Raw genomic sequence first — 26,123 nt, 5'->3', positions numbered from 1 at the left:
CATTGGAGTGGCTTCTCTCTTGTTTCGGAGTGTGAGCTCTAGGGCGTGCGGGCTTCAGTAGCTATAGCATGCAGGCTCAGTGGAGCACAGGCTCAATAGTTGTGGCACACAGGATTAGCTGCTCCTCGGCACGTGGGATCTTCCCGGACCCAGGATCGAACCCAAGTCTCCTGCATTGTCAGGTGGACTGTTCATCACTGAGCCAGCAAGGAAGCCCCTCAAATTTTGTATTCTGAATGAAGTAAATTACAGCTCAAAAAAATAAAGAAAAGGGCACATGGAGTTCGAGTGTATGCAGAAAGTCGTCCTGCTATGCTCTGATCCAGTCTTTTAGCTGCGTGTGTATCATGGGGTGGCGAAGGGCCAAGCATCTGGGGACACAGAGATGGGTTCAGTGTCACATTTATCTCTTGGTACTTTATGGTCATTGGCAATTATGAAACCTTCCTCTATATCATTTAATAAGACCACAATGTGAGAAAATAATAGTACATGTCCTGCAGGAATGTGGTGAAAATTAAGTAAGAGAACACCAGAATCTTCCCCTCAAGCTTTGTGTGCCTCCATAAATGCTCATTATTAATAATGAAAAATGTATGCATCCTGTGCATCTTCAGGCACGTCCAACTCTTTGTGACCCCGAGGACTGTAGCCCACCAGGCTCCTCTGTCCCTGGGGATTCTCCAAGAATATTGGATTGGGTTGCCATGCCCTCCTCCAGGGGATCTTCTGAACCCAGGGATCAAACCTGCACCTCTTATGTCTCCTGCATTGGCAGGCAGGTTCTTTACCACTAGTGCCGCCTACTATGAATAAAATAGATAACTCATGAGAAACTGCTATATGGCACAGGGAATGCTACTCAGGGCTCTGCGATGACCTAAATGGGAAGGAAACAACAAAAGGAGGGGATGTATGGATATGTTTGGCTGATCCCCTTTGATGTGCAGCAGAAACTAACACGACATTATTAAGCAGTGATACTGGTGGCTCAGAGGGTAAAGCGTCTGCCTGCAATGCAGGAGACCTGGGTTCGATCCCTGGGTCGGGAAGATCCTCTGGAGAAGGAAATGGCAACCCACTCCAGTACTCTTGCCTGGAAAATCCCATGGACAGAGGAGTGTGGTAGGCTACAGTCCATGGGGTCAAAAAGAGTCGGACCCAACTGAGCGACTTCACTCACTCCAGTAAAAACTTTTCTAAAAGCTGCCTGTCAGTGCTCACTCATCTACAAAATACCTTCACCGCAGTACCTAGGTTGATGTTTGGTGGAATAACAAGGTACAGTAGACCAGCTAGAGGGACATGTACCACTGTCCATTCCAGATGCATAGAATTGAGGAAAAGAAGAGAAGGGGTTATCTGTACAGTGTTTAGGGTGGGGCCTGGCAAAGAGCATCCTCTCCATAAATGTTAGATTATTACTGGGGAGAGGATGAGGTGAGAGAATACTCACTGTAGCTCAGTAAGTGCTTGGTAAACGCTAGCTGTTATGATGGCTTTATAATTTCGTTGGGTAGATCTGTATGGAGCTTCTCCCACATGCCAGGCATTGCTGGGTGGGGAATATGATGATGGGTGCATTGACTCAAACCTATGGTCACAAATCATCACACATACACACACACACAGCCAATGACAATTGCTCACTCCAGAGGCTGACATGACACCCTGGAGGGTCTGAGGGCTTGCAGAGACTTCCTTGAGAAAGTGAGTTTGGAGCGGAGGTTTGAAGAGCAAGCAGGGGTGACTAGGACATGGGCAGTATGGTGGAGGGGGTGGGACTGTGGGAGAGAATCTTGGGGAGAGAGACAGGTACAAACACAAGTCCCCCATGCAGGGGCCAGGCTCTATGGGCTGGATCCCAACCAACACATGAGTCCTGACCATGAGTATTTGAGTGTTGTGATAGGTCTTTTCTCTCTTAGGCTGCAAAGAATTAAAATAACTGTCTTTCAGTTTTGTGTAGCTGGGTGCTCTGTCGCTTAGTTGAGTCTGAGCTGCAACCCCATGGACTGTAGCCCACCAGGCTCCTCTGTCCGTGGGATTCTCCAGACAAGCATACTGGAGTAGGTAGCCATGCCCTCCTCCAGGGGATCTTCCCAGCCCAGGGATCGAACCTGAGTCTTCCGAGTTGTAGGCAGATTCTTTACTGCTGAGCCACCAGGGAAGCCCTTTGTGTAGCCATTTCAAAGTCATGATAGCATTATTATTACTAACAGGATCATTATTCCTAAAGAGTTTAAGATCTCTTTGCAGTTCTTTTTGTCCAACCAAAGTGCACATCCTTATCAGTGTGTTTTTAAATCACCAAATATGATTCTTCTCTGATTAGTTAAACCAAGACTTGGTAAACCTTTTCTTAAAGGTCAAGTGGCCCAGGTACAAAGTGGGCTTTTTTTTTTGTTTGAAGTGTAATTGATTTACAGTGTTGTCTTAATTTCAAGTGTACAGAAAAGTGACTCAGTTATACATACATATGTAAGTGTATGTGAATGTTATATATATATATATATACATTATTTTTCAGATTCTTTTCATTATAGATTAATACAAGATACTGAGTATAGTCTCCTATGTTATGCAGTAGGTCTTGTTGTTGATCTATTTTATATATAGTGGTGTGTATCTATTAATCCCAAACTCTTAATTTATCCCTCCCCCAGCACCTTTCCCCTTTGGTAATCATAAGTTTTTTTTTCTGTGTCTGCAAGTCTGTTTCTGTTTTGTAAATAATTTCATTTGTATCATTTTTCAGATTCTAGATATAAGCAATATCATATTTGTCTTTGTCTTATTTCAGTTGGTTTGATAATCTCTAGGTCCATCCACGTTCCTACACATGGCATTATTTCATTCGTTTTCATGGCTGAGTAATATTCTACTGTATGTATATATCACATCTTCTTTATCTAGAAAGATATCCCTTCCTCCAAAGGATATTAGGAGGATGAAGCTGTTTGGCCCAGGCATGGTGCTTGGCCCCTCACTGGGCATCCCCATCGCAGGTCAGTGTCATCCAACCCTTGCTCACTAACACATCTTACAGCTTCTCCACCCACCACCACAGCAGAGAGTAACTGAGATCATGTGCTTTTACATCTGGTTCCTTTTGCCCAACAATTCTTTGGTATATGTTTCAATACAACTTTATTTATAGAACAGAGATACTATGTATGGCCTACAGGTTTGCCAACTTCTACTTTGTACTTTTACCTGGGCCAACATTGACCACTTCCTCCACGCAAGGTTAAGATTGTATAGGTAGAAATCCCATGAGCTACATTTTCTAGACAAGATTAAGTTTTTTAGTGGCACTAAACAAGTGATCCCCAGTCTTCTATTTAAGATCTGAAAAAGACCTTTGAAATATCAAACAATGGATAGAATTTCTTCTTTCTTGTTCCCTGTTTGTCCTTCCTTCACTTCTTTCTCTCCTCTGCTCCCTCTCTCTTTTTCTAACATCAGTATGTTTTTCAATTTATTTTTAATTGGGGGAAAATTGCTTTACAATGTTATGTTGGTTTCTACCATAGAACGATGCAAATCAGCCATAATTATGCATATATCACCTCCCTCTTTAGCCTCCACCCCCCATCCTACCCCTCTAGGTCATCACAGAACACCAGGCTGGGCATCCTGTGTTACATAGCAACTTCTCACCAGGTATCTATTTCACACATGGTAGTTGGAGAAGGCAATGGCAACCACTCCAGTACTCTTGCCTGGAAAAATCCCATGGACAGAGGAGCCTGGTAGGCTGCAGTCCATGGGGTCACTAAGAATCACACACAACTGAGTGACTTCAGTCTCATGCACTGGAGACGGAAATGGCAACCCACTCCAGTGTTCTTGCCTGGAGAATCCCAGGGACGGGGGAGCCTTGTGGGCTGCTGTCTATGGGGTCACACAGAGTCGGACACGACTGAAGTGACTTAGCAGCAGCAGCAGCCGTGTATATGTGTCAATGTTACTTTCTCCATTCGTCCCACTCTCTTCTTCCTCCACTGTGACCACAAGTCCATTCTCTACATCTGAATCTCCATTCCTTCCCTGCAAATAGGTTCATCAATACCATTTTTCTAGATTCCATATATATGCATTAATATATGATACTTGTTTTTCTCTTTTGGACTTATTTCACTCTGTATTGCACAACATTTATAAAATGAAACTCAAGTATGCTGTTGTGTGTGGGTATAGTTCTTTTGTTGCTTTGCCATATAGTATTCTGTTGATGAATTTGCTAGTATTTGTGTACCAATTTTGTTCTTGATGGCTGTTTGGGTTGTTTCTATTTGGGAATCTCCTACAAACAACACTTAAGTAAATATTCTTGCACAAGTTTATTTATGTTGGCACAAGTTGATTTTCTGGGTTATAGGGTATGGTCAGTTTTTATAGATGGTCAGATAGTTTTCTGAAGCTGTGCTCTTGTTTACCTGCCTGCCAGCGGTGTACCAGAATTCCAGCTGTCCTGCCCTTGAAACACTTGCTACTGTCTGGTGGTTTTGTGTTTATTTTTGTGTCTTTAGTTTATCATTCTCTGGGTGGATATAGTATCTTCCTGTGCTTTTATGTATTCAATTTTTTAAAACCATCTTAATCACTTCTAAGTACACTCCATGGTAGTGTTAACTATTGGGACTTCCCAGGTGGTGCAGTGGTGAAGAATCCACCTGCTAATGCAGGAGATGCAAGAGACGTGGTTTTAAATCCCTAGGTTGGGAAGATCCCCTGGAGTAGGAACTGGCAACCCACAGTATTCTTGCCTGGAAAATTCCATGGACAGAGGAGTCTGGAAAGCTATAGTTCATAGACTCGCAAAGAGTCAAACATGACTGAGCACACACACATTAAGTAACCTGCAATAAATCTGTAGAAATTTTATATCTTGCAAAACTGAAGCTCTTTACCCATCGAATGACAACTTGCAGTCTTTCTGTGCCCCCTACCCCCCCAGCCCCTGGCGATCCCATTCTATTCTATGTCTCTATGAGTTTGACTATTTTAGATACCTCGTGCAAGTGGAACCATGCGGTATTTGTCCTTGTATCTGACTTATTTCCTTGAACATCCTGTCTTCAAGGTTCATCCACGTTGCGGCAGGTGTTCAGATTCCCTTCCTTCTTAAGGCTGAAGAGCATTCCATTGTACAGATACACGCCTCTCTCTCCATTCATCTGTCCATGGATATTGAGGTTGTGTCCACTTCATGGTGCCTTCAATTTGCCTTTCCCTAATGGTTGGTTAGGTTGAGTCTCTTTTCCTTTGCTTATTGGTTATTCGCATGTCTTTTTTGTGAAGTGCCTGTTCAGGTCTTTTGCCCATTTTTTTTTTTTTTTTGCATTAGATTACTCGTATCTTCTCTTTGACTTGTAGTCGTTCTTGGTATTAATATAATCTGGGTTTGACCCTGTGCCATTAGTATGTGACTCAATGGAAAAGTGAATCTAATCCAGAGAGAAGTCTGATCATATCACCCTCACGGCTCCTCCTTCTCTGGCCCTTGTGTTCTGGCCTCGTTACTTCTGTAGCCTCCCCACGGGCCATCGTCTCTGCCTCCCTACCTTTAGCCAGGCTGGAGTCTCCTGAATATTCTGCTCTCTCTGCCCTGGAATCTGACAAAAGGCAGAATAGCTTAGAGGTTAAAGGCATGGACTCTGGAACCAGACCACCTGTGTTTCATTCCTTATGCTTCTAGCGATGATAGTACTATTAATAATAGCTCATAGACTTGTCAGAAACTGGTGTGTTGGGGTGCCTTGCACGTGGTAAAGGGGACATGAGTATGCACAGCACGGGCTAGTTTTCAGTCCCACTTGCCCCTTCTGTGGGAAGATTTGTGCAGTGCACACTCTGCCCAGCTGTATGTGGCAGCCCCAGCTGGTTCTTAGGTCTTGATTTCCTCCAGAGTGGCTCAGTTCTCATAAGGCTCTCCCTTTTTGTGTTACCAGTGATTTCAGCAGGACCAGTCTTCCATTCTGCCAGTTTCATAACCTCCTCCAAGAGAGAGCACCTTATCCCCAATAATAGGAGCAGGAAATCAAGAGCCAATGTCCAGGAGAGGATGTGCGTCCTTCCCTGAAGGCAGGGAGGGTGGGAGGGGCTGCTACAGGGCCACCTGGAATGAACTTGAACTGAGAGCCTTCAAAGTAAAATGGAGGGTTATTACTAGAAAAAGAGTCAATTCTGAGCAGGAAGAATCTATCCTCTTTCCCATCTCTTCCTTTATTTACCCTTCAACCATGGAATCCAGCCACTCCCAGTTTGAATGGAGAATGCTGTGCAGTGCTTCATCGCTCAGTCATGCCCAACTCTTTGCCACCTCATGCCCGCCAGGCTCCTCTGTCCATGGAATTCTCCAGGTAAGAATACTGGAGTGGCTAGCCATTCCTTTCTCCAGGGGATCTTCCCAACTCAGGGATCAAACCCAGGTCTCTTGCATTACAGGCAGATTCTTTACTGTTTGAGCCACGAGGGAAGCCCTCATAAGAAAACTCACCCCCCCAAAACGTCCATTCTCTGCCTGAAAAGCCCATCCGGTCACAAATGAGCATCAGACAGAAGTCTTCATCTGTTATGAGTTTAGTGGGCATCAGTTTTATCAACATCTCCGTCTTTAATCAAGAAGGAATTACCCAGTGGCAAGGTATTATGGTTTTCTTTTATAACTGGCTTGTTTAAAAAAAAATTAATTTCAGTTTCGACTTTTAAGCGAGAGAAGAGAAAAGATAATTGTGCCGCGTTTCCTGAAAAGTTATGAAAGCAAGTGAGGGGTCATTTTTCAGAACTTCGCTCCTCACAATTAATGATCATCAGTCTTGGGCCTTTCATGCGTCTGGCCGCTGAGCTGGGAGCCCTGGAACTAGCCGACTGGGCTCTGCTTCCAAGATGCTTGTTGGGGTCTCCAATTTCAAGGAAGGGGCTTAGATTTAGAGAAAAGGCTGGGGTGTAGCTGGGTGGGTAAATTCTCGCTATAAAGTGTGATGGTTTCTGCATTCTGCTAGGAGGAAGGTCTCTGCCCACTCCCACCCTCTCTCCAGAGCAGCCCACCCCCCAACCACGATTTTCTCTTCTCCATCCTGATTTTTATTCGAATCGTTGGCTGTGTTGTGCTTTCAAGCCTGAACGCGGACACATGGAGTTCTCAAACTGTAATTTATCATGTGAATGAACGTTTTATCTCTCGTCTGGTGCCCACAACATTGGGGTTCTAATTTCCACCCCGGATTCAGTTCCCTGTGGAGCAGGGCAGGCTTTGTCTAACCTTTCTGTGTTAGTTTCATTTTCTGGAAAATAGAGTTAACATCAACCCTGCTCATAGTAGCTCAGGAATTAGTCACTGCTTTTCAGAGGGCTAATCTCACACCTTTGTTGGCAGAAGGCAATTCCACCAACAGCCCCCAAATTATATCTGATAGCGTAGTTGCTGATGAGCAGTATTTATTATCACTATTTCCATTGTGAGGCTCCAAACTCATACTTATGAGGTCGCCACTTAATTCATAAATCCAAGAACCTGTCATAGTCACCGCAAGGAGTGGGGTTCAGAGCCGAGGGCCGCTTGGCAAAAACTCTCCACCCACCCAGGGCCGATCTTCTTCCTGAGGCTGGGCAGGCAATCGCGGTGGAAATTATAAGGTCACAGTGGGATGTGGCTTCATTCCTTTCTGTTGCAGGCTATGATTAATCTCTTCTGATGTTATTTTATTTGAAAGAATAATCTAAAACTAGCCACAGACAAAATCAACTCTCCTGAAAAGGGAAATCTAGGTGAAAGAAGAGAATGTTTGTGGGGAAGAAGAGGCAAGAACACACTTGGGTTGGGGGAGGTTTGGAGGCCACGAAGGACGCTGGAAGGCCAGGTCCCTTAATTTATGGCTTAGAAACGGAGAGCTCTTTCTTCTGGCAAGTGGGTGATTCACGACCTCATTTGGGGGTCTGACTCCATCAAAATTATGTCTAGTTGCAAGAGCTGCCAAAAAAGGTGGGTTTCTGCAGTCTGTGAGACCCCACACAGTGTCTCCTCCAGCCAGGGGACCTGGGTGTAAAGTGTGAAGTGAATATGTGAGGTCCCTCAACTTGAGTTTTCCTTCCCTTCTGAGTTGTAAATAGTCCAATAATCCATAAGAAAGACCCTTCGGGAGGCAGGCAGCTTTGGTCGGGCTGGTTCCTTAGGGCAGGAATTCCCAACCACGGTGCTGCTGGTCCTCAGCGCTGGGCCATCCAGTGTTGTGGGGTCATCCTGTACACCGAAGGGGGGTTTGCAGCATCCCAAACCCTAACCCTCTTCCCTCATAGCTCAGTCGGTTAAGAATCTGCCTGCAATTCAGGAGACCCGAGTTCGATTCCTGGGTCGGGAAGATCCCCTGGAGAAGGAAATGGCAATCCACTCCGGTATTCTTGCCTGGAAAATCCCATGGACAGAAGAGCCTGGCGGACTACAGTCTGTGGGGTCGCAAGAGTCAGACACGACTTAGCGACTAAACCACCACCACCACCAAACCCTGACCCACTGGATGCTCTTAGCTGCCCCTTCGCCTCAGTTGGGACAACCCCAAACGTCTCCAGTCATGGCCAAATGGCTCCAGAAGGCAAAGTCAGCCTGGTAGCCCTTCGTGGAGCTGTGGGGTCCCATGAGCCCTTTCAAGGCTGCCCCTTCGTTTTCACTGGGGAGGTTGAAAGCCTCAGAAACTGGGTTGGGTGAGCGAGGCTGTGGGGTGGCAGGGAGCAGAGACGCTCTGACTCAGAGAGTAACTTTTTCTCGGGGCAACCTTGCTGCTGGTCATGGCGGCCTGCCTTCCAGGTGTCCCTTTGAACCGTGTTTGCAAACCAGGTTAATCAGCGCTGCGGCGCTGTTTGGATGTGTTGCTGCATGTAAGAACCAGCTCGCACCCCCAGCATTGGGCACACAGGGGAACAGGGTGCTCCTTGCAGCAGCGGGGGAATGGGGGAAGTGGTCTTGGAAGTGTGACAAAGATGTCTGAGATGACAGGGACTGGGCCTTTGTTGACAGGCAGCTCCTGGGCTCTGGCAGATTGTGGCGCCCTCTCTAAGCATCTCAGGGGCCCCCTACCCTGCGTGGGTAACATCTGAAAGTATGGGAGCCCTTGGGAAGAATTTCTTTCGGATGCCTCACTCCCCATCATCTCCCACAAATTAAAACACACCCACACTTTAACTGTAATTTATTGGCAGTAAAAATATTTGAAAGGAGTTTAATGATTTTGCTTCTTCAATTATCTGGCTGGCGGGTAATTCATCAACGTCGCAATTACCCTGATCCCTCCCAGAACCAATAGCGTCCTGAGGAATTCTCGCAACTGTTTTCGCAAACGTAATGAAGATTTTATGACGATGACATCGTAACACTGCGGCCAGCGAGCAGCGGGCTGGGGTGGTGGGGCGGCGGGGCTCACTGCTGCCTGTGGCAGGCGTTTAATGAAGCACTTATTAATTTTGATTTTGCTGCTTTCGTGTCGAATTTCAGAGCCGATCATTTTTCTTCACATGGCACGTGCTTGCACAGGCCCCAGAAAGGCCCGTGCTTCAGGCTCCGAGGAGCAGCCTTGCTCTCGCCGGGAGGTGAGAAGATTCCAGAGGCCGCCGAGCAGTCACTGTGCTGGGGTCGAGGGGGTGTGCTTGGGGGGCGGGTGGTTCGCCTGGCTGTCAGAGTCACTCCCGGTTTTCTCTTCCTTCGTTTTCACGGCGGTAAAAATTAAGTCGAACCATCTGGAGATCCACATGTGTGATCCCCAAACGTCAAACACGGGCGTTCATTCCTTATTTCTTGATTAATTTATTGGACGGCAGCTTTCTGATCAGCCCTATGCTTTAATCACGGGGAAATTGCCTACCAGCTGGGTATTTTACTTTTCTCTGTTACAGCAAATGAAGCATAATTGCCGGGACGCGGACCAGTCGGAAAAACAAGGAGAAATTAGGTGTAATTGGGCAGCATTTCCTGACGAGTTATAACACCGAGCCCCCAAATGGGATTAGCCGGTGTTTTATTTTCTTTTTTACGAAGAGGGACCTCAAGATTATTAATAGTGCGCCAGCCACCCTCCCTACCACGCTGAGATGAGTGGGTCTGAGCCAGGAGGGCGGTTCCCTCCCCCCACAGCCAGGGGTGTTGTGTCTCCTGGAAGCTTATGGTAATATTTGCAGATACAAAAAGGGACAGGACAATTAAAAATGTGCATGAGTAGCTGTAGGGCTGACGTTATTGATGCCTTTGTGATCAATAGCGCTATTTGTATTTGGATTGCTGGCTACCAAGAAGCCTTAGGAGGCTCCAGCCCCATAACTGAGAGCCTGACCGAGGGGAGTAAAACCTTGCAGTGACTCTAGTGTCAGGCACGGGAATAACGGCTGATTTAAAGCCGTGGGTGATGGAGTGAGGCGGGGTTTTCATCAGCGTGTGCCCAGGAGAGGGGATTACATCTGCCCGGCTTCCAGACCCCAGGTGGAGTGAAGCCGTTTATAACAGAATTTGGCCGCAGTTGAATTTTAATCTTGGGATCCCCCGATTGCTTTAAGGGCAAGCCCCAGAGGCTGCCATTTGCTTTCAATAGCTTCACCCAGAGCCTAAAGAAATCGCTGCCCGCCCCCCCCAATCCCCCATAGCCCCCATAAGCTCTGTCTGGGGCTGTTTTTGTGGAAGGGATTTGAGAGTGAAAATTTCAGAAATAGGAGCCCTGGATCACACTTCTTTCTGGATGAACTGTCTGACATTAGTTTTCTGATCATAATCGCAGCTAATGTTTCCTGGGTGCTGGTGACACACAGGGCACTGTTAAATGCTTGCTTGTGTTATTTGTTTTCAAACTTGAAACCTGAGTTAGACTCAATTTTTGGGCACGTTCTCCGGACCCGCACTGACCAATACCATGACAGCTCACAGTGAGCGATTCTTAAGTACTTGAAGTCTGGCTGGTCCACATTGAGAGTAAAACACATGCTGAATTTCAGATTTGGGGGAAAAAAAAAGGAATGTGAACTATTAATTTTCAATTTGATTATGTGTTCTGGAATGCTACTATTCTGGACATATTGTGTTATATAAAACATGATAAAATTATCTTCTCTAGGCTTTTTACTTTTGTTGTTAATTGTATAAAAATTTGACTGCCACAGAATAAAAATTACAGAAGTGGCTTGCGTTATATTTCTATTGCACAGTGCTGGTCTAGAGGAAGAAAATAGGCACAGAGAGGTTAAGCAACTTGCCCAAGGCCACACAGCATCCTAGTGGCAACATCTTTTAGAAGTTAACAGCATCACCTCTACTGGTACATGAGTTTGCTCTTCTCCATCAGCTTTCTGTCATTGGCCCGGGTTGAAGTCACAGCCATAACTCTGTCTGTAGTCTTCTAAGCTAGGTTACCAGACAATTGGTCTATGCAATCACGGTGGTTTTTCCCAGAAACTGACATTCTCAGTTTTGAACTCTTTGGCACATTGCAGTGTAGTGTGGGGAGAGAGCGTCAGTCCCTCTCTTAATGCTTATTTAATTATATTTAATTAGGAATCTTATAATATTTTAGCCAACAATTGGTCTCCTGGGGCCATCTACTGCAAAGATTTTTGAAAAATCTTAACTTTACTCTTTGCCATCGATCTGTGTGGTTAATGGGGCTGAGTAGGAATGATTTCATCCATCCTTCTGACTCGGAACAAGAGACAGAAGGAGAGGCTGAGCAAAGATGGCCAGGCATCTGAGAACCAAGGTGGCCAGACTCATTCATCCGGGCGCTTGCCTATAAGTTCCCAGACTGTGCCCTGTGCTCGGATCCCAGAGATACCTGAGCCCCGGCATCATCTGTCCTGGCTGACATGGTCCCCTAAAACTGATGCTTGCTCCTGATGTAAAGAGGGGGTCTGTAAGACTTTGTGCCTCTTTTCCACGTTCTGTGCTCTTGGACCTGTCATCAGTTCCCTGGGCCACCCTCACAAAGGCTGATGTTTTCTTACCCACCTTTCCCCTCCTGCTGGGCTGGGCATGACACCCAGGCGTGGGACTGAAGAGAAGGAAACTGTCTTTCAATATACTTGCTGGAAACTTGGGGCAGGATTCAAGAGCAAGATCAATGTCACCCATCCCCACCCCGAGGCAGGCATCTCTGGGGCCAGGGCAGTGAGGGGGGTGGGCACTCCTCCAGCATGCCTTCTGCACCCCCTCTCCGGGCATTTAATCAGTGTAGCTGATTAGTTGCAACACACCACAGAATGGTGGAGGACCCTGGCTGGCGGCCCGCCGCTGTCATGTATGGCTGGGTGATTTGAGGCCAGCCTCCCCACCCTGCTGAGCCTCTGATCCTGCATTTGCAAAACGAGACTCACTGGATCTGCCCTGCCTCCCCTCCCTGAGTTGTTGAGAGGTTCCCACAATGTCTGAGAGAGTGATATGAAAATGTGGATAAACAGGAGAGCGGTATTTAAATGCATGCTATTACCATAATTGCCTGGTATTGTGTGTGTATATCTCATCTCCCCAATTAGATGCGAGATGCTCGGTGACAGGCACCACGCCTCACCCCTTTTGATATCCCCACACAGCCAGGATGGTAGCAAACATATGGCTGCCACTCAATAAATATTTACTGAATGGAAGTGCATTTCAGATCTGCTCCAAATCACCCTAAAATGCAGTCAGGTGCAGCTCCAAGGATTTCTCGAGGAGAGGGCAGAGTCGGGGAGGTTCTGCTGCAGGTGTCAGGAGGTGTCTCCGAAGGAATGACTCCAGGAAGGGATGAATGCCTGATTTGCTTTATCCTCCCAGCCCTTGGCTTTTGACAGTAGCCTTGAAATCTGCCATCTCCTCTCAGAAATGACTTTGCCTTCCGTCCTTCGGGATACGCTTTCTGCGCCGCACCTGCTATAGTTCAGATTTCTATTAAGTAGTCAAACATAATATAAAATTGCCAACAAAAAGATTGTTCCTGGATTAATTAATCTCCCCTTTGCGTAGGCAAAGGCATAAAAGAGAGCATAAGATAAGAAAAGAAAATGAAATTAATCTTATACTTTCTATGGCTGCCTGTTAATTTCAGGCTTTCCTGCATCCGGGTGCCTGGGCTCCTGTTCAGTTTCTAGATGGCTTGGTACTTAAATGAAACATCATATTAATCATTTCCCGGGAATGCCGGGCAGCCAAAAAGAAAAAAAGAAAAACAACCCAGGCATTCAGGAGCCCCAGTGAGTTTATTTTTATAGGAATGAATACCTTATCATCGGGTACGGCCAATACATCAAAACGATAAGCCAGATTTGTACATCATCGCACACTGGTATCGATAAATCAGGTTAACACTAAGCTGCCAAATCAATTCTGACCTGACGCCGACCTCTCCTCGGAGGACGGATTTGAGAATAAACATGGAGGGAACCAGGGAATAAGACTATCTGAGAAGTTTCACAAAAGAAGCTGAACTCTGCTAATCAGAAGGTAGATGTGTTTTTAATTCCAAGATGACTGGGCAGCAATTCAGCAGTCCTGACAACAGGCAGAACATCTCCGCTCCCGGAGTTGGAAGAGATGGCTTACGAGTCTTGCCCTGCCAAGCCTACGTTCTCACATTTTCCAAAATGTCCATTAATCCCAGAGGACATTCCAGCTGGCCCCTTGCTCCACTGAGACGATGTCAATATAACGATGAACCAGTCCACGCGAGCATCAACATTTCTTGATGCCCCTCTTCCCTGAAAAATGCATTAGCTCCTGGCAGTACTGTCCCGAAATTAATTCACAGACAACCGAGCATCATTACCTGTGATCTGCCCTGGCTAACTGCTTTCTGTTAGTGAATTTGGTGAGGGAAATAAGCTCTTTCCATCCACTCTATCATCTGGGAACCTCAGGACACAGTTTGTCTCTCGTTGGTGCTGTTATTAGAACCTGTTTGTACAATTGCTATTACTATTAATTCTGCAGAAACCAGCTCCCACCCAAAGCCATCAGCCGGGTGGCTTTAAGTCTCAAGATCAGCCTTTAATCTACACTTTGAAGTTGTTGGCAGAGGCAAGAATTTTATTTCAGCCTGATGACCATGAGTTTTAATTTTTTTGGGGAGAGAGCTATTCCCGCCCTCCACCCCACCTCCCACCCTCCACCCCCACCAATGCGCTGAAGTCCAGAGACTGTTCTCTGAATGAAGCCCAGCTTGGGAGAAAGCCATTGTGAGTGGGCCCAGGTACGGCAGCTGGTTGGGCACTATGGGGGTATGGAGGTCTGCAAGGCTTCTTGAAGGACAGCATTAGGGATCATCTGTCTTCTGAGCTCCAGACCCACACACAGGAGGTCCTATGGACAATTCTCCTGCAGTGCATCTTGCCTCACCTTGTCCCCTGTGTTTTAAAACCTTGATCCAGAGGCCACGTCCCACCCCCAAGTGCAGGGGCAGCCCTGCCTTCCTGTGGACCTGATATCCATCTGACCACTGTGTTCATCCCCCGGATTTGTCTCTGGTTCATCGAGGAGACACACGTGGCCCACGGCATGGTCAGCTTCTGCTTGGTTGAATTTCCCTGCGAGGGCTTCACTCCCAGTGCTTCTGTGCTCAGTCGCGTCTGCCTCTGCATGACCCCAGGGACTGTAACCCACCAGGCTCCTCTGTTTATGGGATTCTCCAGGCAAGAACACTGAAGTGAGTGGCCACGCCCTCTTCCAGGGGCTTTTCCCGACCCAAGAGTTGAACCCATGTCTCCTGCATTGTAGGTGGATTCTTTACCACTGAGTCACTGGAGAAGCCCTTGACACCCAATAGTTCTCTGCAAATATATCTTAAACGAATGCACATATATTCAACCCAATTGATAGGAAAGAAAGAAGGGAAGGAGGATTTGATAAACAGAAGGCTAAGAAATGGCTTCCAACTCTGATCAGTCCTGATCTACCTCATTGCAAGTTAAAAAAAAAAAAAAAAGAATTGAAAAGATATTCAATGTACACTGGCCCCCTTCGGAATATACTAATCATTATTGTCATCATGGCTTCCATGGATTGAGCATCAGGGCTCTGCTGAGCTCCATGCCAAGGGCTTTCCTTGCAGTAGCTTGTTTTGACCCCGGAAAATCATCTGAAGTAGGTCCTGCACTGACCCTGGCTGCAGTCGAGCAGTGGATGGTCAGAAAGCCTAAGCCACCATCACACAGCAGGAGACCCTGAGCAAATGTGTGAGTCCTCGGGGGATGGACTCGAGGCCCCTCCCCCTGACGAGCTGTGGTCCCTGCGCTTCTGTAAAGGTTCTGTAAAGGCCGTGTGAGGCACAGGTCCTGTGGAGGACCCTTACAAAAAAGACATGTTCTTTGTTTTTGTCCTGGTACAGAACATTTTTTTACCCACCAATGTATTCCACTCAGTCTCTAAGACGATCAGTAATATGTTTGTCAGCAGGGGAGGCTAAAGCCAGACTCTTACCTCTAAGAAAAGCTAATAGGCCCAGTTTCAGGGAGGGGGGGGACCACAAGCCCCTGACCTTGGTTGGACCAGCCCCAAGCACTAATCAACATTGCCGAGAATGTCTGTGTGCACTAACAAAGCATAAATATTTGTTCTCTATTGAAGGCCTCCAGGGCCATGGCAAATAGCTGCCTTAAACATGCACAGTCCACCTGCCTGTTAAGAAAGAGAAAACACAGAAAAACAGCCCTTTGAATCCACTCTTCCCCATAGAAACAGAAACGATGTTCTGATCATTATGTCTAAAAACGCAGTAGATACGAAAATTGGATTTGGTCGGAGCTGGAATTTAGCTGCAAATGGGTGGTTTTTAATAAAGTGCCTCATAGCAACCGATCTGTGAAAAGCTGGTACTTAAAAGCAAGTTCATATGATCTCAGAAAATGGCTCATCCAGACAGGGCAGTCTGTAACTGTTTATTTATAGTCGTCTGCACCAGATCAGATAAGCTGGGACTCAGGGAAGTGGGGGGCTTCCTGAAAGTACCATCCTCAGTCCGTTTGTGTGACCAGAAACTGGATCATCAGTCATGCTTTGAAAAACAGGGCTCGGGTCGGATGGGAGACAGGGGTGGGTGGGTTCTGCCCTGGGACAGATGTGCTCCAAATGCAGAGACTCAAGAGTTGTTTGTGAAGGTGGGGCTATAAAAGAGCACACAGGGCTCAAACAGTGGTCCTTTTTTTTTTTTTTTTTAATGTAATTCATTTTTCTGCGTTGGGTCTTAGTTGCAGCACGTGGGATCTTTTCATTGCAGCACACAGGCTCCAGAGTGGGCAGGTTCAGTAGTTGTGGCTAGAGGGGTTAGTTGCCCCGTGGCATGTAGGATCTTAGTTCCCCAACCAGGGATTGAACTGGCATCCCCTACGTTGGAAGACAGATTCTTAACCACTGGACCACCAAGTTATTGTTCAGCTGCTCAGTCATGTCCAACTCTTTGCGACCCCATGGACTGCAGCATGCCAGGTTTCCCTGTCCTTCATTATCTCCCAGAGCTTTCTGAAACTCATAACCATTGAGTCGATGATGCCATTCAACTATTTCATCCTCTGTCATCCCCTTCTCCTCCTGCCTTCAATCTTTCCCAGCATCAGGGTCTTTTCCAATGAGTCGGCTCTTTGCATCAGGTGGCCAAAGTATCGGAGCTGCAGCTTCAGCATCATCTTTTCAATGAATATTCAGGGTTGATTTCCTTTAGGATTGACTGGTTTGATCTCCTTGCAGTCCAAGGGACTTTCAAGAGTCTTCTCCAGCACCACAGTTTGAAAGCATCAGTTCTTCAGTGCTCAGACTTCTTTATGGTCCAACTCTCAGGAAACCCCTTAGATGATGGTCTTTTAGGGAGCAGACCTGGGTGGAGTTAGGTCTCAATTTTCTGGCTGTGTGGCCTCAAGCTAATGCATTTCCTTTCTGTTTGAGCAGCTTTATTGAGACATAATTCACATGCCATATGATTCATTCATTTAAAGAATTAGAATTCAATGGATTTTCATATATTCACTGATGTATGCAGCCATCTCCTCAGTCTGTTTTGGAACATTTCCATCATCTCAGGAAGAAACTCTGTACCTTTTAGCTACCTCCACCCTGCACCCCATCCACTCCAGCCCTAAGCAACCTCTACTCTGCTTTCTGTCTCTACAGATTTGCTAATTCTGGACATTTTCTATAAATGGAATCCTCCCACCTTGGTCCTTTAGGTTCTGGCTTCTCTCACTCAGCGTGTCAAGTTGTATCAGCATCTCATTGCATTTCAGGGCCGATCTTTCTGGTCTTCAGATTCCTCGTCAGTCAAATTGGTCAAATGCTGCCCCCCGGTAGGGCGATTCTGAGGTGGACCTAGTAGTAAAGAACCTGCCTGCCAATCCAGGAGACACAGGAGACACAGATTCAATCCCTGGATCAGGAAGATCCAGGAGGAACCTGGAGGGCTGTTGTCCACGGGTTGCACAGAGTCGGACACGACTGAAGTGACTGAGCACACATTACCTCACTGGGCTGGAATTTGAGGGGAAATGTCGCTGGGAGGCTGAGCTGAAGAAATCTCCCCCAAGGGGTAACTGTATCCTGATCACCACCCCACACACTAAAAATCATGATCAGAGCTGAAGCCTAGCACACTTCATCCGTCACAATAGACTGATCCCGTTTCCGCGCCCCCTCCCACTCCTGTTTTCCCCAAAAGATGCATCAATTTGCATTTGTCTTGATAATAAGAGTAACACAATTCTCTTGTATTTATTCAGCGTTTTGTGGGGCCAGGTCTCACGCTCAAGCATCACTTACAACAGCTCATGTCAACCCCCAGAGGCAAGAATCATGACCCAACCCCCAAACCCCCCTTAACTGATGAGGAACTCGAAGCTCAGAGTGGGTAAATGAAGCATCCGGGGTCTTCCACAGAAACCGTACTTCTTACATAAATGCTTATGGGTTAAAGAAATGGGGTTTGCCTGGACAGGAAATTTGGAGTAGGTCTAAGGGGACCTGGGGGTGCGGGGGGGCTGGTCTTCAATCCCTGCAGCGGTTCCCCCAGGCACCTGTGCCCCATGAACAAAGAGAAGTCAACAGGTCAGGCTAGCAAGATGGTATGACAGTGCGCTGAGGGGAGGGGTGGTGGCTGGGGAGACTCTGCAGGCCCTGAGCAGATACTTGAGGGGGAAGGGCTGGGAGAAGTTTCCCCCTGGAGGTAGCCTTGAGCCAAGTCTTAAAACACGAAGTGAAGTCCCCAGGGTGGGCGAGGGGAGGTCCTCCATCCATCCTTTGATTAACTGTAGTTAGAGGAGGTGGTACAGAATGTCCTGGGCACAGCGGGGCGGGGTGATTAATCCCCCTGTAATCTGTTGGCCGCAGTTTTGCTGTTGCAGGAGGTTTTGCTGGAGAGATCGATGGAGTCTTAACAGAGCGGTGAAATGGCTCAGTGTCTCCACGCCTGGACCCAGCGGAGCTTCACCGGGAGGAGGAGTTCAGTCCCAGAACCAGGCAGCTTTGGGGTGTCTGCTAGTGTTTTCCTTCAAGGACTGGGGAACAGTTCTCTCAAAGACCTTATTTGTGTGATGCAGGAAGTCGGAAGATCCAGAGGACAGGAGAGGAAAGGGAAAAAGGGAGAGGAAGCAGTCATAACAGTGCCTTTATTCCTTCAGTTACTGAAAGGTGAAGCTGTGTCTTCATCTGACACCCATAGTCAGCCTTTCTCCCAACCCCCGCCACCCTCCTGCAAGACAGGAAATTTGGGGGCCCAAGAAGTGAGGTAAACTTGCCTGAAGTCGCGTGGGTAACCAGTGCCAAATCCAGGACTTAAACCAAGGATTAGAAACTCCAGGTGCAGTGCACAGCCAGGAGCTGAGCACCACCAGGGCTGCCTACATGTTCCTGGTTCCCCCGGAAACCCTGGGGTATGGTCTGGTGCTGGATTGTACAAAGACAATCTTGCCACACTGCTGGGCTGGAGGATAATTGGGACATGGTTGCTGGGCTGGGGAAGCACAGAGAAGATAACTGAAACCCACTGGGGAGGTTAGCAATGGATCTTTGGAAGAGGGGGTGTTGAGATTGGGGTTTCGGTGGGTGCCTAGGAGTCCTTGAGTTCAGTAAAGGGGAAGCTCATTTCAAGAACAGAGCTGTATATGCAAAGGATCAAAGCTGAGATTGATGATGGCGTATCCAGGGAATATTAGGACTTGCAGACTGGTTGGTGGGTAGGATGTGGGGCTCGTGGAAGTAGAAGAGAGCGAAAAGGAAGGTGCATGATGGTGCTTAGCTGCTCATCAGCCCTACCTTGCTGGGGTGGGTGCAGGTAGCTTTTTTTCTAGTGGATGGGATTTCATTAGGGCCAGGGAGCTGGGAATGGCTTTGAAGATTTCTGTGCTTACTACCACAACCCCCTGTGGAAGCTAAGGATGGATTCTCCAAGGAGTGAGAGCAAAACCACAAGCAGCAAAGGATTCTGCTGGTGAGATTACGTAGCTGCTTCCCTCTATCATTATCTAATTAAGGAAGGGGTGGGGGGAACCCCAAGGCTTTGAAGTAGCAAGAGGGAATTCTGAAATGGCTCCAGCCAGGTCCTGCTGGAGGAATCTAATTACAGAGCAGCATTCTGCAAGGGTGCGGTTACTCAATGCGCAGTGGGTTGGATGGTGTGCGTGGAGTGGCTTCTAAAACCAGCATCTAAACCACCAGGACTGAAATACCAGCAACCACAGACCCGAGGGCCATGACTTGCATGCACTTTCTCTTTCTGGGGTTAATCACAGTGGATCCCAGACATTGGCACTGAAAATCTGCATGATGGTGCAGAGGCATGGCAGAGGGAGCCCTGGTGCTGGGTACTCTGCTCCAACTTCTCATCTTGGCTCTCGACAAGGAGTAATTTCCTTTTTCAGGATGAAAGTGAAATTCTTTCTGAAATAAATATTCAAGTCCATCACTCCACGTTTGGCCAGAAGGAAGGAAAGAGGAACGATGGGAACAGCTTCCTTCGGCCCCATGAGTGACCTTCAAGGCAGAAGTAGTGCCAGGTGAGCAGGTAGATTTTTGAGTGGTGATGGGTAACACCATCTCAAAATACCACTCTCCAACTCTGCATGGATATGCCACTTTTAGGTATTTACTAATTTGACAAATCTTTATTAAGTATCTGTTACGTGCCAAGCAGGACTTCCCAGGTGACTCAGTGGTAAAAAAAATAAAACTAAACAAAACAAAAAACCCACATGCCAAAGCAGGAGACATGAGACACAGGTTCAATCTCTGGATTGGGAAGATCCCCTGGATGAGGGTATGGCAACCCACTCCAGTATTCTAGACTGGAGAATCCCATGGACAGAGGAGCCTGGAAGGCTACACTCCATACGATCGCAGAGTCAGACACGACTGAAGTGACTTAGCGCACATGCATGCATGTGCCAAACACCAAGTCAGGGCCAGGCAATATGTGAGGTGAAGTACTGTAGACACAAGTCTGGTCATCGGGAGAGGGAGGTCGGCAAGGGAAAGATGTAGACAAATAGGTATAACTCCAGATGGGAACAAACTCTGAGAAAGGAGGAAGTAGAGGGGGGTGGTCCAAGTGACAATTCTTTGGAGGGGACAGCTGAACTGACCAAAGGATGCTCAGAGACCCCTCTGCTGAGTGGGAGGAGGGTGGTCCAAACAGAAACAGGGACATATGCAGAGGCCAATGGGGCGTTTCAGAAATCAGCAGAGGGTCCATGTGACTGGAGGTGTTGAGATAGGGAAGGGAGAGGTGAAAAGAGCTAGACCTTTTCAACACCAGCCCAAATAGGACCCACCCTCCCAACTTCTGCAGGCGCGGTCTCCATAGACTGCCTCCCTCCCCTTACGGGATGTGGGGAAGGGGCGACAGGTAGATTTCTTCTGAAGTTCCTAAGCCCTTGCATCTTAACTTTTTGTATTCTGGAGCCCCTGAAGAGGTTGGAGAGTCTTTAGTTTGAAATGTAAGATGATTTCTTCAGGAAAAATGATCAGATTCCTCACGACCTCTTGTTCCAAGGAGAATAGACAGTATTTTATCATTGCGGCATTGTATCATAGCTACAGCTAAAACCATCTGAATGCTTGCCAGTGTAACAAAGGGAAGATAAAGTGGGATGACTCAGTTTTGGGTTGTGAGAGCTCAGGAAAGCGAGACAGCATCACCAGCCCCCTCTCCAGCCTGGGTGCAGGAGGAATAAAGGCTGGTGGGAGCAAATGTCTTCCCAGTCTCCAAACATATTTTTCATTTACTAGACATTCAGGTGCCTGGGCCCAGTCCTTAAGCCTGGGGTCTTCACCATCTCATCCACCTGCTTAGAATGCTAACCAGTTTTAAAAACCTTGGATGAGGGATGCTCTGTGAGTGAAGGCTTTAAGCCAACATTAAAAAGGGTGTTGAACTAAACATGTTCCCTCACCACCAATCCCATTAACATGCTGATGGGCACCATGACCACTGCATAGGAGGTTATGGTATACAGTGTCACTCAAACTTATTTAAGTATGAATATTTGTTTTGAGATATGTATCTTAGGGACTGAGGACTTCCTGGAAATCGGCTTGAGATTTGCTGCTTTAATCTGATATTATTGCCCCATTTACCACTGTTGTCATCAGGAATAAATTTTATGATGGCAGCAAGCAATCATTCATTCATCCATTTAACCACTTAGTCAGTGAACCATCTGTCCATTCATCCAATCAGTCATCCGTCTTTCCATCCACCCATCTACCCAAATATCCACCTACCTGCTCACCCACCCACCCACTCATACAACTCTGCATGAATCAATCCACCTCTCCATCCACACAACATCCATCCATCTATCCAACAAACCATCCATCCACTGGTCATTTGGATAGCCAGCTAGCAGCATCTAGCTGACAAATGTTTACTGAATGGGTCTTTCCGTACTCTGGGCTCAATAATAGGACTTTGGTAGGTCTAAGGCGCCTTTGGGGATCTTCTGGTGTACAAATAACCAGACTAGTCGGTTGGAAGTGACCTTGGGGAAATGAAGTGCTAGAAGCTCAAGAAGGCAAAATCTCCCCTCCTCAGGTGAATCCTTGGCAGAGGAGGTGGCATTTTAGCTGGAGGAGAGATTTGGATGTGGAGAGAAAGAAGCTGGGTGACAACTGCCTGCAGTTGAGACTGGTATGAACAGAGGACCACATGGCCACAAGGGCAGGCTGATGGAGGGTCACGCTGCATACCCTTCTTCATCAGGTCTCTGCTTGGCTGAGTCATGGCTGCAGCAGTGATGAAAACTGCTGCCCAGAGGCCCCATCACTGACAAGATGGTCTCTAACAAGGAAGGCCTCATTCTTCAGTCCAAGTGCCTTCCTTGGTGCTGGCTTCAAGAACACGTAGTTCCATTTAGAATCAGAAGCAGAGGTGTGCTTGTCGTCACAGCCCTCAGGGACAAGGCCCTAAGCCTCACCTGCGGCTACACTGAGGGTGCATTAGCCTGTGTCTCCACCTGGCACCCAGCATTCTGCACCTGGACCCTTGGATGCTGACTTTCCAGAACTTTCTGCCCCCGGGCAGGCAGCAGAGAGTTGGCGAGATCCCCATACACACACAGAAGGAGAGAAGAGCCTTGATCTTCTGCAGAGAAATTTTACCCAATAGAACCATCTGTGCAGCATTCTGATGAGGGGAAACACATGCTAAGCCGGCAAACAACTCAGTGGGATAATCGCACATTGACATAAACTCTCGTACGATGTACAAGAGGGTGAGTTTAGGGGAGGACAGTTTTAGAGGGTGAGTTCAAAGGTAGTCAGGGAGGGCTTCCCAAGCGGGTGTAAGCCAAGACACGGGTGCCAAGAAGGAGCCAGACGTGGGAAGGGCTGGAGGAGGGAACAGCCAGTGCAAAGCCCTGGGCCAGAAGGGAACCAAGACATTTTAAGAAGCAGAAGTCTCAGTGTGGCAAGAGGCCCTTTAACAAGGTGAGGGACAGTACAGAAAGTCACTGATAAGGGGCATGTGTATTAACTCAGTCGTGTCCAATTCTTTGTGACCACCATAGACTGTGGCCCGCCAGGCTCCTCTGTCCAGGGAATTCTCCAGGCAAGAATACTGGAGTGGGGTTGCCATGCACTCCTCCAGGGGATCTTCCCAACCCAGGGATCAAACCCGTGTCTCTTACATCTCCTGCACTGGCAGGTGGGTTTTTTTTTTACTGCTAGTGCCACCTGAGAAACTGGGCAGGGGCCAAAATCAAGTAGGACCTGTAGGCCATGGGAAGGAGTTTTGATTTTAAGTGTAGTAAAAAGCTACAGGGGTGGGGTGGGGGGGGTGGTTAGGTGAGTAGCTCTGTTTTGTTTATTTTTAAACTGCTCTCTTGTAAAAATTTTATTTATTTATTTATTTTATTTTTGCCTATGCTGGGATTTCATTGCCGGACACAGGCTTTCTCCAGTTGTGGCTAGCTGGGGCTACTCCCTAGTTGCAGGGTGCAGGTGGCTTCTCATAGAGCTTGGGTTCTAAGCACGGGCTCAGTAGTTGTGGCCCATGGTCTTAGTTGCCCTGCAATATGTGGAATCTTCCTGGCCCAGGGATTGAACCTGTGTCTCCTGCACTGGCGGGTGGATTCTTAGCCGCTGAACCACCAGGGAAGTCCAGAGTTTCATTTTGAAATCCTTGCTCTATATGTGGGGTTGAGGGGTGTGATGGGGATGGCAGTGGAAGCCTGGGGACCAATGACAGGCTGAGGGACCAGAGGCTTTGGACTGTGTTGTCAGGGAGTCTGGGGGAAAGGGAAGAGTTTGGGATTGTTGTGGAGGTGAAGCCTGATTGGTTGGTTATAGGTGGGAGAGAGAGGTGCCTGACTGTTTATTCAAATCAGGGCCTGAGAAGCTGGGTAGATGTGGCTGCACTTCCTGGGCTGTGGGCAGGTGGGGAGGAGCAGGTTTGGGGGCAGGAGAGTCAAAGAGTTCCACATGACCCTGTTGCATGAGAGATGCATTTTAGACCCCAAGGAAGAAGTTGCATGTATAAGTCTGGATTTAATAGGGAGGTCTGGGAAACAGGAGAAGCAGAACCCACTAGAGTCAGGAGATGGCATGGTGGCAGGGAGAGTACACAACTCTGGTTTGATCTCCTGGATCTAGCCAGACCTGAAGCTTGACCACCTTGTCTAGCTCTGGTCATATGAGTCCCACCCCCTCCTTTATTTCCTGCATCAGTTTGAGTCCAATTTCTGTCACTTGCAGTGGAAAGAGTCTTAACCCAACATAGGAGGCAATTTCAGTGTTCCAGGCTGACTACACTGTCTCCCCTCTGCTGCGAGCTAGATTTACATCACTCCAGGGTGGTGAGCAGAGAGGTAGTAACAGATTAGAAAAAGGGGACCCTTTGACATCAGGCAGACCCAGGACTCAGTCCTGGCTTTGCCTCTGGCTGCCTGTGTGACCTTGGATGGGGAGACTGGCTTCTCCCCCCGTTTGTGTCTGCATCCTCACCTGGAAGGGTTGTGTAAGGACGAGAAGAAAGAAAACAGGGAGGGTGTCTGGCCGGGGACGGGTGCAGGCAGGTGCTTTGTTAGTGTCAGTGTTTTGGCTCCCTCTCCCCTCGCACCACACACACTGATTAAAAGCTCAGGTTGGCAGTTATTTATGTCTTTGATTAATTGAACAATTGGGAAACAAATTAATTATTACTCAACGAAGGCAGTTTAGACGACACAATCTTTGAAAACATGAGGCCTGGCGGGGAGGAGAACAAAGAGATGCTCGGTGGCGGGCAGGACAGAAACCACTGAAGTAGAGAATCTTCAAGGTCCCTCTCATCTGGAAGATTCGCCTTTTCTGGACGTGCAGAATGTGGCTCCCTACAGATAAATGTTGACTTATGGTTTGAGTGGCTTGTTATATGTCACGGTGCCTTCAAATGGCAGCCAGACAATCACTCTGGTATCACCTACATGGAGTTTATCCAAGGCGAGAGGCGGAGAGGGAGAAATTGGACTTGAGTCACAGCCACGTGGCTGGCCGCTGCCGTCATTCCGGTTAAAGCCACCTCTGTCACTGTTCCCCACAGTCCCCCATGGCCGCCCCCTTCCAGCTGTCAGATCTGGACGGTGGGCGGCATTAAAACATCAATAACAGTGACCGAAACCATGCCCTCGGCTTGGTCGGGGAAGGGGGGCAAGCGGGGGAGAGGAGTTGTGCTTGAATTTCAAAACAGCCCAAGTTTTTCGCCCCATTAAGTTATCATTTGCTTCAAGGAAAAGTCCCGGGAGTCCAGAAGGCTGTGATTTCTGGCCCCCTTCCACCCCCACCCCATAACTTCCTTGCTCTTTGTGGCCCCCTGGGCCATGGAGCACATGGTCCCTCCCGAGGAAATAGCATTTCAGCCGTTCCCCTGTCGGTCTAATGCTGGTACCGCTTGAGTGCATCATCTCATTTTTTGAAGGCACCGCAGTGGTTTATGGCTTTCTCACCTCCAAACCTGCCCTCCCCGAGTGCAGGAGAAATTCCGATTTGTCAGGAACCTGTCCAGTCATCCGGAACCTTCCCCAGGGCCAGGAAGGTTAACTCCCGCCATGGGTCATATTGATTTTATTGGATGGGTTTTTCCAAAGCAGGCGAACAGGGTCAGTGTGGGGGGGCGGGTTCCAGTTTGGCCTGTGAGAACCCTGTCTTTTTAAATAGCTGCTGTGTTTTAAATGACTCTCCTCCCCACTTGAGTATTGAACTCTCCCTTGATCGGCGCCTCCCGCCCCCAGCCCCAGCATATTATCAGAGTGGGGCTGAATCAACCTGGTTTCCTGAAGTCGCTGTGAGAGCCTAGGCTACTTGTCACTGCAAAATGAGACTCCTCCACCCACCCCACGGAATAGATCGGGTGAGTGCAATGACGCAGCCCCTGCCATCCCCTGACAAGGAATGAGATGGTGATGGACGCTGGAGGAGTTAAAACAAAGGGAGGATGGAGAGATGGATGTGAAGGAAAAGCCTGTTGGGTCCGGGGTCCACTCTCGCCACCTTCCAAGGAGGTTTTTATAGATGCAGTACAGGTGAAGACTCTGGGATAGAGGGGTCCTGTGACCAGAGAGCTGGGACCAGACAATGGCCTGGCTCCAGAGTCCTTGTTCACAGCAGAGAGAGTGGTCATCCTCTCCATCAGAGTCACAGGTGTTTGTCAAAAGTGCTGAACTGC

The 26,123-nt window shown here is 47.8% G+C and overlaps 1 long non-coding RNA gene across 1 annotated transcript in view; it reads left to right on the top strand.

Moving 5' to 3' along the window:
* Positions 1–26,123, top strand: part of LOC122681900 — a 54,440-nt gene that overhangs the window by 16,560 nt on the left and 11,757 nt on the right. Inside the window, exon 2 of the long non-coding RNA XR_006337132.1 lies at positions 19,846–19,980. This is a non-coding gene — a long non-coding RNA (uncharacterized LOC122681900). The remainder of the gene's footprint in view (positions 1–19,845; positions 19,981–26,123) is intronic.

This window comes from Cervus elaphus, chromosome 23 (genome assembly GCF_910594005.1).
Source record: "Cervus elaphus chromosome 23, mCerEla1.1, whole genome shotgun sequence".
Classification (NCBI taxonomy): Eukaryota; Metazoa; Chordata; class Mammalia; order Artiodactyla; family Cervidae; genus Cervus; species Cervus elaphus.
The sequence above is the reverse complement of the archived record's forward strand: the minus strand, read 5'-3'. Positions and strand labels throughout refer to the sequence as shown.